At 43.2% G+C, this 13,595-nt stretch overlaps 1 protein-coding gene across 1 annotated transcript in view; it reads left to right on the forward strand.

The window, feature by feature from the left end:
- Positions 1-946: 946 nt before the first annotated feature.
- The window catches only part of LOC121580835 (protein FAM110B), a 60,119-nt gene continuing 47,470 nt past the window's right edge, over positions 947-13,595 (forward strand). The window contains exon 1 of the mRNA XM_041895913.2: positions 947-1,073. The gene's annotated coding sequence lies outside the window, so the exon portion shown is untranslated. The remainder of the gene's footprint in view (positions 1,074-13,595) is intronic.

Here is a 13,595-nt window from a genome sequence, read left to right on the forward strand (position 1 = left end):
TCAAAGAGGCTGGTGAAAAGGCAGATGGGATGTTTACTGAGGGCCCTAAGACAAAATAGGTCATTTGTACCAATATCTGACTGGCCTGACTAAAGGACAAGGAAACCAGACTCTTAAGAGTTCTCAAGTGAGTCTGCTTGTATTCACAGTGATATAATTTGAGGATTTTACTTTTCAAGGATAGCATTGGTTTATTTCTGATTGTGTAAGCAAGCATGGATTGATGATGGTGAGTATGGATGTGGTAGAGACTGGGCACAGCACTGACTGTGTGAGTGTGTGTGCGTGTGCGTGTGTGTGTGTGTTTGTGTGTGTGTGTGTTTTGGAGGTATTCCCCGTCTGTGTAGTTTACTTATAAGTGACCACTTTCATTATTGCATGAAGAAAAACTTCAAGAGGCACATTATCATATCTACTTTTGTTAAAAAGTGCACATCTTTCAATTCAAGGCACAGACTGGATCATGCTCCCTAATTAATTCAATTAGGCAGATTAAAGTGAGCATGATATGGACAAAATTAATATTAATGTATAAACTAATGTATATGCCAATGCCTGAAGATCACTGGGTTATGGTTAGGGAAATCATTAAATGATAATGTCACAGAAATATATCAAAAATGAAACGTTTGCTCCATTATTGCTTTGATTAACGTGTATGCCAGCCAGCATGACCCGTCTTCATAAAAAGGACGCGGCTCCTTTAAGAGAAAATGGAGCGCAACAACTACAATGGTAAGGGTGCACAAATCGACTGAGAATGAAAAATATAATCATATCTCTAGCACCAATTATTTATCGTTAACAATTCATCAACAGTTATCTTATAATAATCAAAAAATATGAATTTATATCATTATACGAAGATTTATATGCAAGAACATTTGGAAAATGTCCCTTGTCACCCCTTTCCCTGGCGCCGGAATTGTCTTGATACGGACTGTACAGTGCGCTGCAGATTGCGTTGAATTAGCTGTTTGGTGTTGCCAATGCAGCTTTGAGGCCATCCCTACACGTTCCATATAACGGAAAGATACTGCAGCATCCTTTGTTTTCCTTTGCTGGGTATCAAGGTAAGTAATTGACCTATGGTTTACGAGATGCTTGTCTAGTAGCCGATATATTCTGCACAGACATTCTTGACTTCTTTAGTCCGTTTTCCTCAATTCTCCATCAACGTAGGCTAAATGGATTGTTTGAATGATGTCAACTAACGTTAGCTAACAAGTCATTAAACATTTCACGACAAAAATATGGAAATGTCAGTCTGAATAAAGTCAATTTCAGAATATATTGGTGAACATGTGCGACGTCGTGTTTCAACTGCCATGCAAGCACCAGCCAACGTTCGTGCCTACTCTTGTTTTTTTTGGCTCACATTGCACCATACAGGTTGTTGGTGGCTATAATTTAGTAGCTGAACTAGTGCTACAACATTGCATCATTACATCAGCCTGAAACAGCAACGAAACGATGCAGCTAAACATCAGTGTTGCTCTTTTTTGCGGTTTTAACATTGTCATTATGATGTTTTGGGTGGCTCGAGCGCTGGGGGATTGCGTAGTCAGCATTGTTATTTTATGATTGTATGGGGTTATGAGATGTGACATAACTCGAGTAATTGCCCACTAACAAGCAGGGAAACTTGGACTCGCCAGTCCACTGAGAACATGGCATATAGGACAATGTTATGGCTCTTCTGAGATATTGTGGTGTTTGTCTGTTCTGACTCTTTTTTTTTTTTTAGGCTGAGACACACTGTCTTCGTAACACAAGTGACAAATAAGTGGAAATTAAGTGCAAGTGTATTGCATTGATTAGATATTAGGTCTGTAAGCATGGAGTGCAAATAGTTTAAAGCAGCAATCAGCAGTTGAAAGATTAACTAAGTGTTTCCCCGCCGCTGTTATGGTAAAAAGATGAGGGATGGAGCTGGAGAATTGTAACCACTCTCAAATTCATAGACAGCGCTATGGATGTAAGCACTGACCATCCATGATATCAACATTATAGTTTTAACCATGTTTTGAGGCTCCTATATAGTTTTTGTTTACATTTACTTTGTTTGCAAACATTGGATTAAAACAAGCCTATATTCTGGGTCTGATGGGGTACAACAGTTGAACTAAGCTCATGAGGCATTTATAGGTTACATTCTTCAAGAATCAATGGATAAATATAATTCATTTATAAGAAGAAAAAAAATGTATGTAGCAACTGCTGATTGCCTTTAAGTAACTTCTAAAATTGTCTTTCAAAGCCCTCAGTTTGCATCCTGGTCCATTGCTGTAGGGTATACCATGTGCACTTGTTCCGTTTGTCCTATCCATTAGTGTACATGTCTGTATACACACTCCCTTTCCTCACACTTCACAGTAAATAGCTGCCGGACCTTTGAAAACTCAGGCTGAAGAATTTGATCTACAGTGCCTGGTACACAGCTGCACACAACAGGTTTAGTGTCAAAAGCTAAATATTGGGATTAGTGTTTGTGTGTTCGTTGGGAGGCTGGGGTGGAAAACGCATTTGGGTATTTCGTGTCAGTGTGAACAGATTCTCACTCAAATACGAGGGAAAAGCATTAGGCTTGGATGAATTTCGCAGAAACACTTTATTTGAATGTTCCGTCATACTGCCAGCATAAATCATAAACATGACTTAGCTTGACATAATAAGTTGCCTATTGACAGTATGTGAAGCATGATAGGCTTATAACAGGTTTATGACAGAGACCAACAGAGTGAAGCAAGCAGTCATAAACGTAATGTCAAGCCCCAAGTCACTTTTATTACAAATCTAATGTGTGCATTAAGAGGTAGGCTACCATTTTAAAAAAGATGCATTTGTCCCTAATCATTTTAAAGGGATACTGTGAGATTCTGTAAATTATCTCTACAGGTACGCTAGCGTATGCTGACTTCCAGTCATTGCGCTAACGCTAGTTAGCATTGGCTCGCGAAACTATCTCTAACTTCCTTCACACTGCACGCAGAGACATTAAAATGGTATCCACAAGTTCATCTAACTGTAGAAAAACGACTTACTTGCCAGAATCTCACAGTATCCCTTTAAAGCTTGACACTGTTGTGATGCAGATTGCACATTTTAGGATAAAACCTGACTGTGTGCGTCATAGTTTACCGACTCGAAACAACACATTATGACACCGTCGACACATTCTGTCCCTGCTGTGTAAATGACCAGGCAAGACAACAGCAGCTGTTGATTCTAGTGTTTATCACTAAAACGTGTTAGTTGTGAGGAATGCTGAACCTTGAAGAATTGGGGAGAGAGAGGGAGAGGGAGGGAGGGAGATGTCTAACATATGGGTCTCACGATCAATGCCAGGTCAGTGTGATAAATTATATGAATCTCACTATTCCCAGTTATCTGGAGTAGTAGGCTGTGCTATTATACAGTACATGTTTGTTGCCCCCTGCAAAGGGATATAGTTTAGGCTAGCCTACACTCTGCAATGGCAAGCAGCAAGGGACAATGTCAAGAGGAACACAGAAATGCAGTAAATGCTAACGCAAAATTGTATTACCTTAACTAGGGATTCATTACCTTCACTCCTAATAGTCATGACTATGCCATAAACATATATCAAAATTACCACCTTAACATCTGTTGGTTTAAATTAAGAAAACAAAGCATAAAGATGATAAATTAGCCTACAAATTTTCTTGCACAGGGAAAACCACCAGTAAGTCACTTGAAAATATCACTTGCATGGAAATGTAGGCATGTTCCTAAAACATTGAGGACATACAGTGCCTTCAGAAAGTATTCATACCCCTTCACTTATTCCACATTTTGTTGTGTTACTGCCTGAATTCAAAATGAATTAAATATATTTTTTCTCTCACCCATCTACACACAATACCCCGTAATGACAGTGAAAACTTTTTTTTTTAGAAATGTTAGCAAATGTATTGAAAATGAAATACAGAAATATCTAATTTACATAAGTATTCACACCCCTGAGTCAATACTTTGTAGAAGCACCTTTTGGCAGCGATTTGCCCATTATTCTTTTCAAAGTTCTTCAAGCTCTGTCAAATTGGTTGTTGATCATTGCTAGACAACCATTTTCAGGTATTACCATAGATTTCTAAGTAGATTTAAGTCAAAACTGTAACTCGGCCAGTTAGGAACATTCACTGTTGTCTTGGTAAGCAACTCCAGTGTAGATTTGGCCTTGTGTTTTAAGTGATTGAAAGGTGAGTTTGTCTCCCAGTGTCTGGTGGAAAGCAGACTGAAGCAGTTTTTCCTCAACGATTGTATTTTTATTTATTTAATTGACTTTTTACAAATTTTTTTCTCCCCAATTTTCGTGATATCCAGTTGGTAGTTACAGTCTTGTCCCATCGCTGCAACTCCCGTGCGGACTTGGGAGAAGCGAAGGTCGAGAGCCATGCGTCCTCCGAAACATGACCCCGCCAAGCCGCACTGCTTCTTGACACACTGCTTGCTTAACCCGGAAGCCAGCCGCACCAATGTGTCGGAGGAAACACCGTACAGCTGGTGATTGAAGCCAGCGTGCATGCGCCCGGCCGCCACAAGAAGTTGCTTGAACGCGATAGGACAAGGACATCCCAGCCGGCCAAACCCTCCCCTAACCCGGACGACGCTGGGCCAATTGTGCCCTGGGATCGAACCCGGATCTGTAGTGACCACTGCGCCACTCAGGAGGCCCTCCTCTAGGATTTTGCAGTCTTTAATGATTACAAGCATACCCATAACATGATGCAGCCCCCACTATGCTTTAAAATATGGAGAGTGGTACTCAGTAATGTGTTGTATTGAATTTGCCCCAAATATAACACTTTGTATTTAGGACAAAAAGTGAATTGCTTTGCCACATTTTTTGCAGTATTACTTTAGTGCCTTGTTGCAAACAGGATGCATGTTTTGGAATATTTTATTCTGTACAGGCTTCCTGTCAATTAGATTAGTATTGTGGAGTAACTACAATGTTTTTGATCCATCCTCAGTTTTCTCCTACCACAGCCATTTAACTCTGTAACTGTTTTAAAGTCACCATTGGCCTCATGGTGAAATCCCTGAGCAGTTTCCTTCCTCTCCGGCAACTGAGTTAGGAAGGAGACCTGTATGTTTGTAGTGACTTTGTGTATTGATACACCACCCAAAGTGGGTCAATACCATGCTCAAAGGGATATTCAATGTCTGCTTTTTTAAAAATATTACCCACCTACCAATAGGTGCCCTTTGCGAGGCATTGGAAAACCGCCTTTGTCTTTTTTTGGTTGAATCTGTGTTTGAAATTTACTGCTTGACTAAGGAACCTTACAGATAATTGTATGTGTGGGGTACAGAGATGAGGTAGTCATTCAAAAATCATGGTAAACACTATTATTACACACCGAGTGAGTCCATGCAACTTATTGTGACTTGTTAAGCAATTTTTTACTCCTAAACTTATTTAGACTTACCATAACAAAGGGGTTGAATACTTATTGACTCAAGACATGTCACGTTAGTTTACAGACGGGACGGACCAAGGCGCAGCGTGATATGCGTACATGTTTATTTTTTCGAATAAACACAATGACAAAACAATAAACAAAACGTGAAGTCCAAGGTACACAAAACAAACATACCTAACACGGAACAAGATCCCACAACCCACTAGTGCCAATAGGCTACCTAAGTATGGTCCCCAATCAGAGACAACGAGCTACAGCTGCCTCTGATTGGGAACCACACCGGCCAACATAGATCTACACAATCTAGATCTAAACATAGAAAATGCAACATAGAACATACTACACAGAAAATACACACCCTGACTCAACAAATACGAGTCCCCAGAGTCAGGGCGTGACGACATTTCAAATCAAATCAAATGTTATTTGCCACATGTGCCGAATACAACAGGTGTATGAAAAAATGTATGCACTCACTAACTGTAAGTCGCTCTGGATAAGAGCATCTGCTAAATGACAATAAAAAAAATAATAGAATGTGTAGACATTACCGTGAAATGCTTACTTACAGCCCTTAACCAACAATGCAAAAAAGTAAAATAAAACAACAACAACAAAAAAGTGTTGAGAAAAAAAGAGCAGAAGTAAAATAAAATAACAGTAGGGAAGCTATATACAGGGGGGGTACCGGTGCGGAGGCACAGGCTAGTTGAGGTAATATGTACGTGTGTATATGTGGGTAGAGTTAAAGTGACTATGCATAAGTAATTAACAGAGTAGCAGCAGCGTAAAAAGATGGGGTGGGGGTGCAAATAGTCTGGGTAGCCATGATTAGCTGTTCAGGAGTCTAATGGCTTGGGGGTAGAAGCTGTTGAGTAGCTGCCTTTTGGACCTAGACTTGGCGCTCCGGTACCGCTTGGCGTGCGGTAGCAGAGAGAACAGTCTATGACTAGGGTGGCTGGAGTCTTTGACAATTTTGAGGGCCTTCCTCTGACACCGCCTGGTATAGAGGTCCTGGATGGCAGGAAGCTTGGCCCCAGTGATGTACTGAGCCGTACGCACTACCCTCTGTAGTGCCTTGCGGTCGGAGGCCGAGCAGTTGCCATACCAGGCGGTGATGCAACCAGTCAGGATGCTCTCGATGGTGCAGCTGTATAACTTTTTGAGGATCTGAGGACCCATGTCAAATCTTTTCAGTCTCCTGAGGGGGAATAGGCTTTGTCGTGCCCTCTTCACGACTGTCTTGGTGTGTTTGGATCATGATAGTTCGTTGGTGATGTGGACACCAAGGAACTTGACGCTCTCAACCTGTTCCACTACAGCCCCGTCGATGAGAATGGGGGCGTGCTCAGTCCTCTTTTTATTTTTTCCTGTAGTCAACAATCATCTCCTTTGTCTTGGTCACGTTGAGGGAGAGGTTGTTATCCTGGCACCACACGGCCAGTTCTCTGACATCCTCCCTATAGGCTGTCTCATCATTGTCGGTGATCAGGCCTACCACTGATGTGTCATCGGCAAACTTAATGGTGGTGTTGGAGTCGTGCCTGGCCATGCAGTCATGGTTGAACAGGGAATACAGGAGGGGACTGAGCACGCACCCCTGAGGGGCCCCCGTGTTGAGGATCAGCGTGGCATATGTGTTGTTACCTACCCTTACCACCTGGGGGCGGTCCGTCAGGAAGTCCAGGATCCAGTTGCAGAGGGAGGTGTTTAGTCCCAGGATCCTTAGCTTAGTTATGAGCTTTGAGGGCACTATGGTGTTGAACGCTGAGCTGTAGTCAATGAATACCATTCTCACGTAGGTGTTCCTCTTGTTCAGGTGGTAAAGGGCAGTGTGGAGTGCAATAGAGATTGCATCATCTGTGGATCTGTTGGGGCGGTATGCAAATTGGAGCGGGTCTAGGGTTTCTGGGATAATGGTGTTGATGTGAGCCATGACCAGCCTTTCAAAGCTACAGACGTCAGTGCTACGTGTCGGTAGTCATTTAGGCAGGTTATCTTAGTGTCCTTGGGCACGGGGACTATGGTGGTCTGCTTGAAACATGTTGGTATTATAGACTCAGTCAGGGACATGTTGAAAATGTCGGTGAAGACACTTGCCAGTTGGTCAGCACATGCTCGGAGTACACGTCCTGGTAATCCGTCTGGCCCTGCGGCCTTGTGAATGTTGACCTGGTTAAAAGCCTTACTCACATCGGCTACGGAGAGCGTGATCACATAGTCATCCGGAACAGCTGGTGCTCTCATGCATGCTTCAGTGTTGCTTGCCTCGAAGCGAGCATAGAAGTGGTTTAGTTAGTCTGGTAGGCTTGTGTTACTGGGCAGCTCGCGGCTGTGCTTCCCTTTGTAGACTGTAATAGTTTTCAAGCCCTGCCACATCCAACGAGCGTCAGAGCCGGTGTAGTACGATTCAATTTTAGTCCTGCATTGACTCTTTGCCTGTTTGATGGTTCGTCGGAGGGCATAGCGGGATTTCTTATAAGCGTCTGGGTTAGAGTCCCGCTCCTTGAAAGCGGCAGCTCTACCCTTTAGCTCAGTGCGGATGTTGCCTGTAATCCATGGTTCTGGTTGGGGTATGTACGTACGGTCACTGTGGGGACGACGTCATCGATGCACGTATTGATGAAGCCAGTGACTGATGTGGTGTACTCCTCAATACTATCTGAAGAATCCCTGAACATGTTCCAGTCTGTGCTAGCAAAACAGTCCTGTAGCTTAGCATCTGCGTCATCTGACCACTTTTTTATTAACCGAGTCACTGGTGCTTCCTGCTTTAGTTTTTGCTTATAAGCAGGAATCAGGAGGATAGAGTTATGGTCAGATTTGCCAAATGGAGGGCGAGGGAGAGCTTTGTATGCGTCTCTGCGTGTGGAGTAAAGGTGGTCTAGAGTTTTTTTTCCTCTGGTTGCACATTTAACATGCTGGTAGAAATTAGAGAGAACGGATTTAAGTTTCCCTGCATTAAAGTCCCCGGCCACTAGGAGCGCTGCCTCTGAATGAGTGTTTTCCTGTTTAGTTATGGCCTTATACAGGTCATTGAGTGCAATCTTAATGCCAGCATTGGTTTGTGGTGGTAAATAGACAGCTATGAAAAATATAGATGAAAACTCTCTTGGTAAATAGTGTGGTCTACAGCTTATCATAAGGTACTCTACCTCAGGCAAGCAAAACCTTGAGACTTTCTTAGTATTTGATTTTGTGCACCAGCTGTTGTTTACAAATATACACAGACCGCCACCCCTTGTCTTACCGGAGTCAGCTGTTCTATCCTGCCGATGTAGCGTATAGCCCGCTAGCTGTATGTTGTCCATGTCGTTGTTCAGCCACGACTCGGTGAAACAAAAGTTATTACAGTTTTTTATGTCCCGTTGGTAGGATAAGCGTAATCGTAGGTCATCTAATTTATTTTCCAATGATTGAAGATTGGCTAATAGGATTGATGGAAGAGGCAGTTTACTCGCTCGCCGTCGGATCCTTACGAGGCACCCCGACCTACGTCCACGATATCTCCGTCTCTTTCTCCTGCGAATGACGGGGATTTGGGCCTTGTCGGGTGTCTGTAGGATATCCTTCGCGGCCGCCTCGTTGAAGAAAAAAATCTTAGTCCAATACGAGGTGAGTGATCGCTGTCCTGATATCCAGAAGATATTTTTGGTTATAAGAGACGATGGCAGAAACATTAAATAAATTACAAATAACGCGAAAAAACACACATAATAGTACAATTGGTTAGAGGGCTGTAAAACGGCAGCCATCTTCTCCGGCGCCATCATCTCATTTCAGCTTTTCAATTTTAATTTAATTGGTAAACATTTATAAAAACATAATTCCACTTTCACATTATGGGGTATTGTGCGTAGGCCAGTGACGAAAAAAGCTCAATTTAATCCATTTTAAATTCAGGCTGTAACACAACACAATGTGGAAAAGGTAAAGAGGTGTGAATACTTTCTGAAGGCACTGTATTCCGACATTTAGCCTAAGTCCTTGGCATGTTTAAAATGGAGGCACTGTGTTGTTGTGAGGTACTGAATCAGGGGATGGTGGAGCCCTGGCTTTCTGAGGAAGCCCCCCCCGTGGCTGAATCTAGTTGCCCATCCCTGCAATAGGCCATCCGGGGAGAGCTCTTTGCTCAAAAGCTGATAACTCTCCCTGCGTTGTCTGCATTCCAGCGATATGTGAAGCGGAGGTGAGTCTGAGTCACACGATGGAGCGTGATTTTAATTACATCAAGTTTGCGTGAAGCGATCTTTAGAAGTTAAGGTCTAAGCTGCTGCAAATGCCTGGCCTGGAGCAATCTGCGAATCACATGAGCATCTTTACATCATACACTGAGAATCAGCAGACTACTAAAGCAGAGAGTATTAGCCGACATAAAATACCAGCATTCCAATGAGGGACTGTGTGGATCTTGCACCTGTGTTTATCAACCTTTTCTGTGCCAGGGACTGGCAAGCTGTGGTTCTCCGCCTTATAGCTGAGATTTTAAAACGAGTAGTTGAGAACTGATTAAATAGTGTCAACTCACTATCTGACAGAGCAGTTAGCAACATCACATGGACCGGCGCTGGTCATCGGACCAGATGGTTGAAAACATTAGTTAGCTTACTTTTTTTTTCCAAAGTTAGTGTTCTGCCTTGGAAGAGAGAGGCAGGTCTTTTGGGATGCTGACGTTTTATGCCCAACATTCTGTTTTATTGCTTGGCGTCTTGTTGAACAGTGACCTGCTACAGCTGTGAGAGGTTGAGTTTCTGCTGTTTTCCAACAGGCATGACCAGACAGTCAGGTCTTCTATCCCCCTCATCCTTGTCGGACGCAACATGGGGTGCATCTTAATAGTCTAAAAGGGGCTTCCTCTCACTCTCCTCTTCATCGGCACTGATCTGAAAAGAAAGGGTAGGTGAAATTAAGTCCCTGGATGCCTACTGGGAATTTTCTTTCACCTGTCCAGAGCTTTCAGATCAGGACCAAAGAGCATAGGAGCCATCTGAAGTATATACTGGTTTTAGTAATTATAAAACATTTAACAGATTATTGCAACACAATCACTTGCCAATCAATAAAGGATAGGGTTAACAGATGATGCGTTGGCTATATGAAATAGCAGATGTAAATCTACCATGTACATGGTGGTCCATTTCATCTCATTCTAATCTCAGAGGACACAAAGCAGTTTATGGTTGACTGGTACGAAGGTTAGTCTGGGGTCCTTGAATTACACATCAAACAGCTAGTTATGTGCTATGTTCAGCAGGACCTATACCACATTTCCTATTTTCTATAATGTAGGCAGGTCCTTCCTCAGCCCAGGGCTAGAGGTTAGCAGTCACAGACATGATGTGGTGGTAAGCAAGACGTCACACATTTTGATAAGGACATTTTAAGACTTCATTATTTGGGCCTTAATTGTTGAGTGTGCGTTTGGCTATGTTTGTCTCATGAACATTTGGAGTCAAAGTATGGTTGGCACTGGCAGTGACATTAAATATGCCTGGTTCCTGGAGATAACTATGACTGCACATAAATTACAGTCATAGCAGCATCTCTAAGAGCAGTTATGTTCAGGCAGTATAAGTACAATTGTATTTGTATTTATTAAGGGCAGCAGCTATTCTTCCTGGGGTCCAGCAAATACTGCTAACCAACAAACCTCAGTTTCTGTACTCAAACAATAGTGCACTCTTGTACATGAGTACAGTACAGTGTCTGTTAGCGTGCAGTCTGAGGAGCAATAGAGAGAGACTGGGTCAGTCAGACAGCGTTCACTAGGACAGCTCCACTGATATGATCCTGGAGGGAGCAGAAAAACAGGTGGAGAGGGGGTGAACGTGGGCAGAGGAGGGAGAAACGGGTGGAGAGGGGGTGAACGTGGGCAGAGGAGGGAGAAACGGGTGGAGAGGGGGTGAACGTGGGAAGAGGAGGGAAAAACGGGTGGAGTTTTACTGAGACTGGCACTCAGGAGGGAGGAGGAGAGGTAGAGGAGGGGAAAGAGGGAGAGGAGAGAGAGTACAAACAATTTTGGGAGGGGGCATTTACTGTAGACAGTGGGAGCCTTGAAGGTTGACCAAAGACATCTCTAACTGTAGTGTAGAGAATCATTGTACCATCTAAACCGCTGTGAAATATATTTTCCATAACCAAAAATATTGTATTTTCAGCTGTTTGAAGCTGGTGTACAAAACCGAAAGTGAAAGACACAAAAACGAAACTTTAAAACGGAAAGCGTAGCAATAGGGCACATATAACAGATCTACTGCTTCTTAGACTTGCTTTCAATGAGAATGACAGATCTATAACTCACATTTCAGTTTTGAATGTTGTCGGGTCGCCCTAAAAGTTACATATTGCAGCTGTAATGTATTAAAACTAAACTAGCTGTGATAAAGCCTTGCAGCTGCTGCTGATGCTCGGGAATTTTCTCTGGTGGTTGTACTATACTTGAGTTAATTTACTGTTTACATTGTATGATAGTGGCATTTACTGCCTAGGTTGTATAGTGTCACTGTTATAGGCGTTGTTAAAGAGTGGCTGTAGTCTCTGCTAGGCTAGGGGTTTTTATGTCTGGGCTGTTTGAGTTGGCTGTGCTAATTCTGAGATTTGCTGTGGTGAGAACATTGTGGCTCATTAGAATTCTCTGGAAGGTTAGGCAATGTGAAAATGTGGCTGTACAGTGTCAATTTAGGATTGTGATAATGCGTCTATTGGTTATGGTAATGGTAATGTAGCTTATGTCTGCATTTTGTTACAGATACAGTCTCCGTTGAGTCGTATCGGAGATTATAGTGTGGCCGTTTTAGTTATGATAATGTGGCTGTCTCTTGTTTCAGTTATGTTAGTGTGTACTACTAAGTCACGTTTGTGATAGTCTGGCCATTTAGGCTAGGTTGTGATATTGTGTTGATAGTTTCATCTTTCGGTTGTGATAGTGTGGCCCTAGTCTCATATTTCCCGGCTCGTGAATCCTCTGGAGGCAATTTAGACCCATCTGTCTGATTCCTGACACATCAATGGAGAGGAGACGCAGCTGCATTGTGGCCCCTGCAGGCCTTTTCCCGACTGTGTGTGTGTTTGTTGTGTCTTTTGCCTCCAGTCAATGGTTGCCCTACCTGCTGCTTGTCGAGTGCATCTTCCTCTAGAGCAGGGGTGTCAAACGTCCGGCCCGCGGGCCGGATCAGGCCCGCAAACGGGTTTAATCCGGCCCGCGAGATGATTTTGTAAAGTATAAAAATGCGCTGCAATTTTTCAATAAAATAAACTGCTGTTCCAATTGCGTCCACTGGATGGCGCAATAGCAATTGTGTTAAGCAAGCAAACTGTTTATACCGGGGCAGAGCAAGTAGGTCAAGTCTGTGTTTACTCACAGCCGAGACATCAGTGACGCTGCAGTGAAAGCTAGCTACCTCATTGCTAATGAAATCGCAGTGGCTTCAAAACCATTTAGTGAGGGTGAATTTGTAAAAACATGCATGATGAAGGCAGCTGAGATTGTGTGCCCTGAAAAGCGGCAGGCTTTTGCAAATATCAGCCTGACAAGAAACACAGTTGCAGACAGGATTTCCGATCTTTCAGTGGATTTGGACAGCCAGTTGAAGCAAAAAGTAAAGTCATTTATTGCGTTTTCGGTTGCAATTGATGAAAGCACGGACATTACAGATGTTGCACAACTGGCCATTTTCATCCGCTGAGTTGATGACACATTGACCGTCACCGAGGAGTTCGTGGAGTTGGTGCCGATGACAGATACAACGACAGCAGCTGATATTTTACCGCACTGCGTCGGCGCGCTGGACAGGGTCGGAGTGGACTGGTCCTGCGCTGTCAGCCTGGCTACAGATGGTGCGCCCTCAATGATCGGGAAAAAAGCAGGCGTTGTGACAAAGTTCAGAGAGAAAGTGCAATCTGCAAATGGAGGACGTGATTTTTTGACTTTTCACTGTATTTTGCACCAGGAGGCTTTGTGTTGCAAGTCATTAAAGATGGATAACGTCATGAAGGTGGTCATCCAAACTGTTAATTTCATATGATCCAGAAGCCTGAATCACCGTCAGTTTGACAGCCTTCTCAGAGAGAAAGACCACATCTATGGCCTGCCATACCACACTGAGGTAAGATGGTTAAGCCGAGGTGCTGAGGCGTTTCTTTGAT

The sequence above is a fragment of the Coregonus clupeaformis genome, chromosome 14 (assembly GCF_020615455.1).
Source record: "Coregonus clupeaformis isolate EN_2021a chromosome 14, ASM2061545v1, whole genome shotgun sequence".
In the NCBI taxonomy this organism is placed as follows: Eukaryota; Metazoa; Chordata; class Actinopteri; order Salmoniformes; family Salmonidae; genus Coregonus; species Coregonus clupeaformis.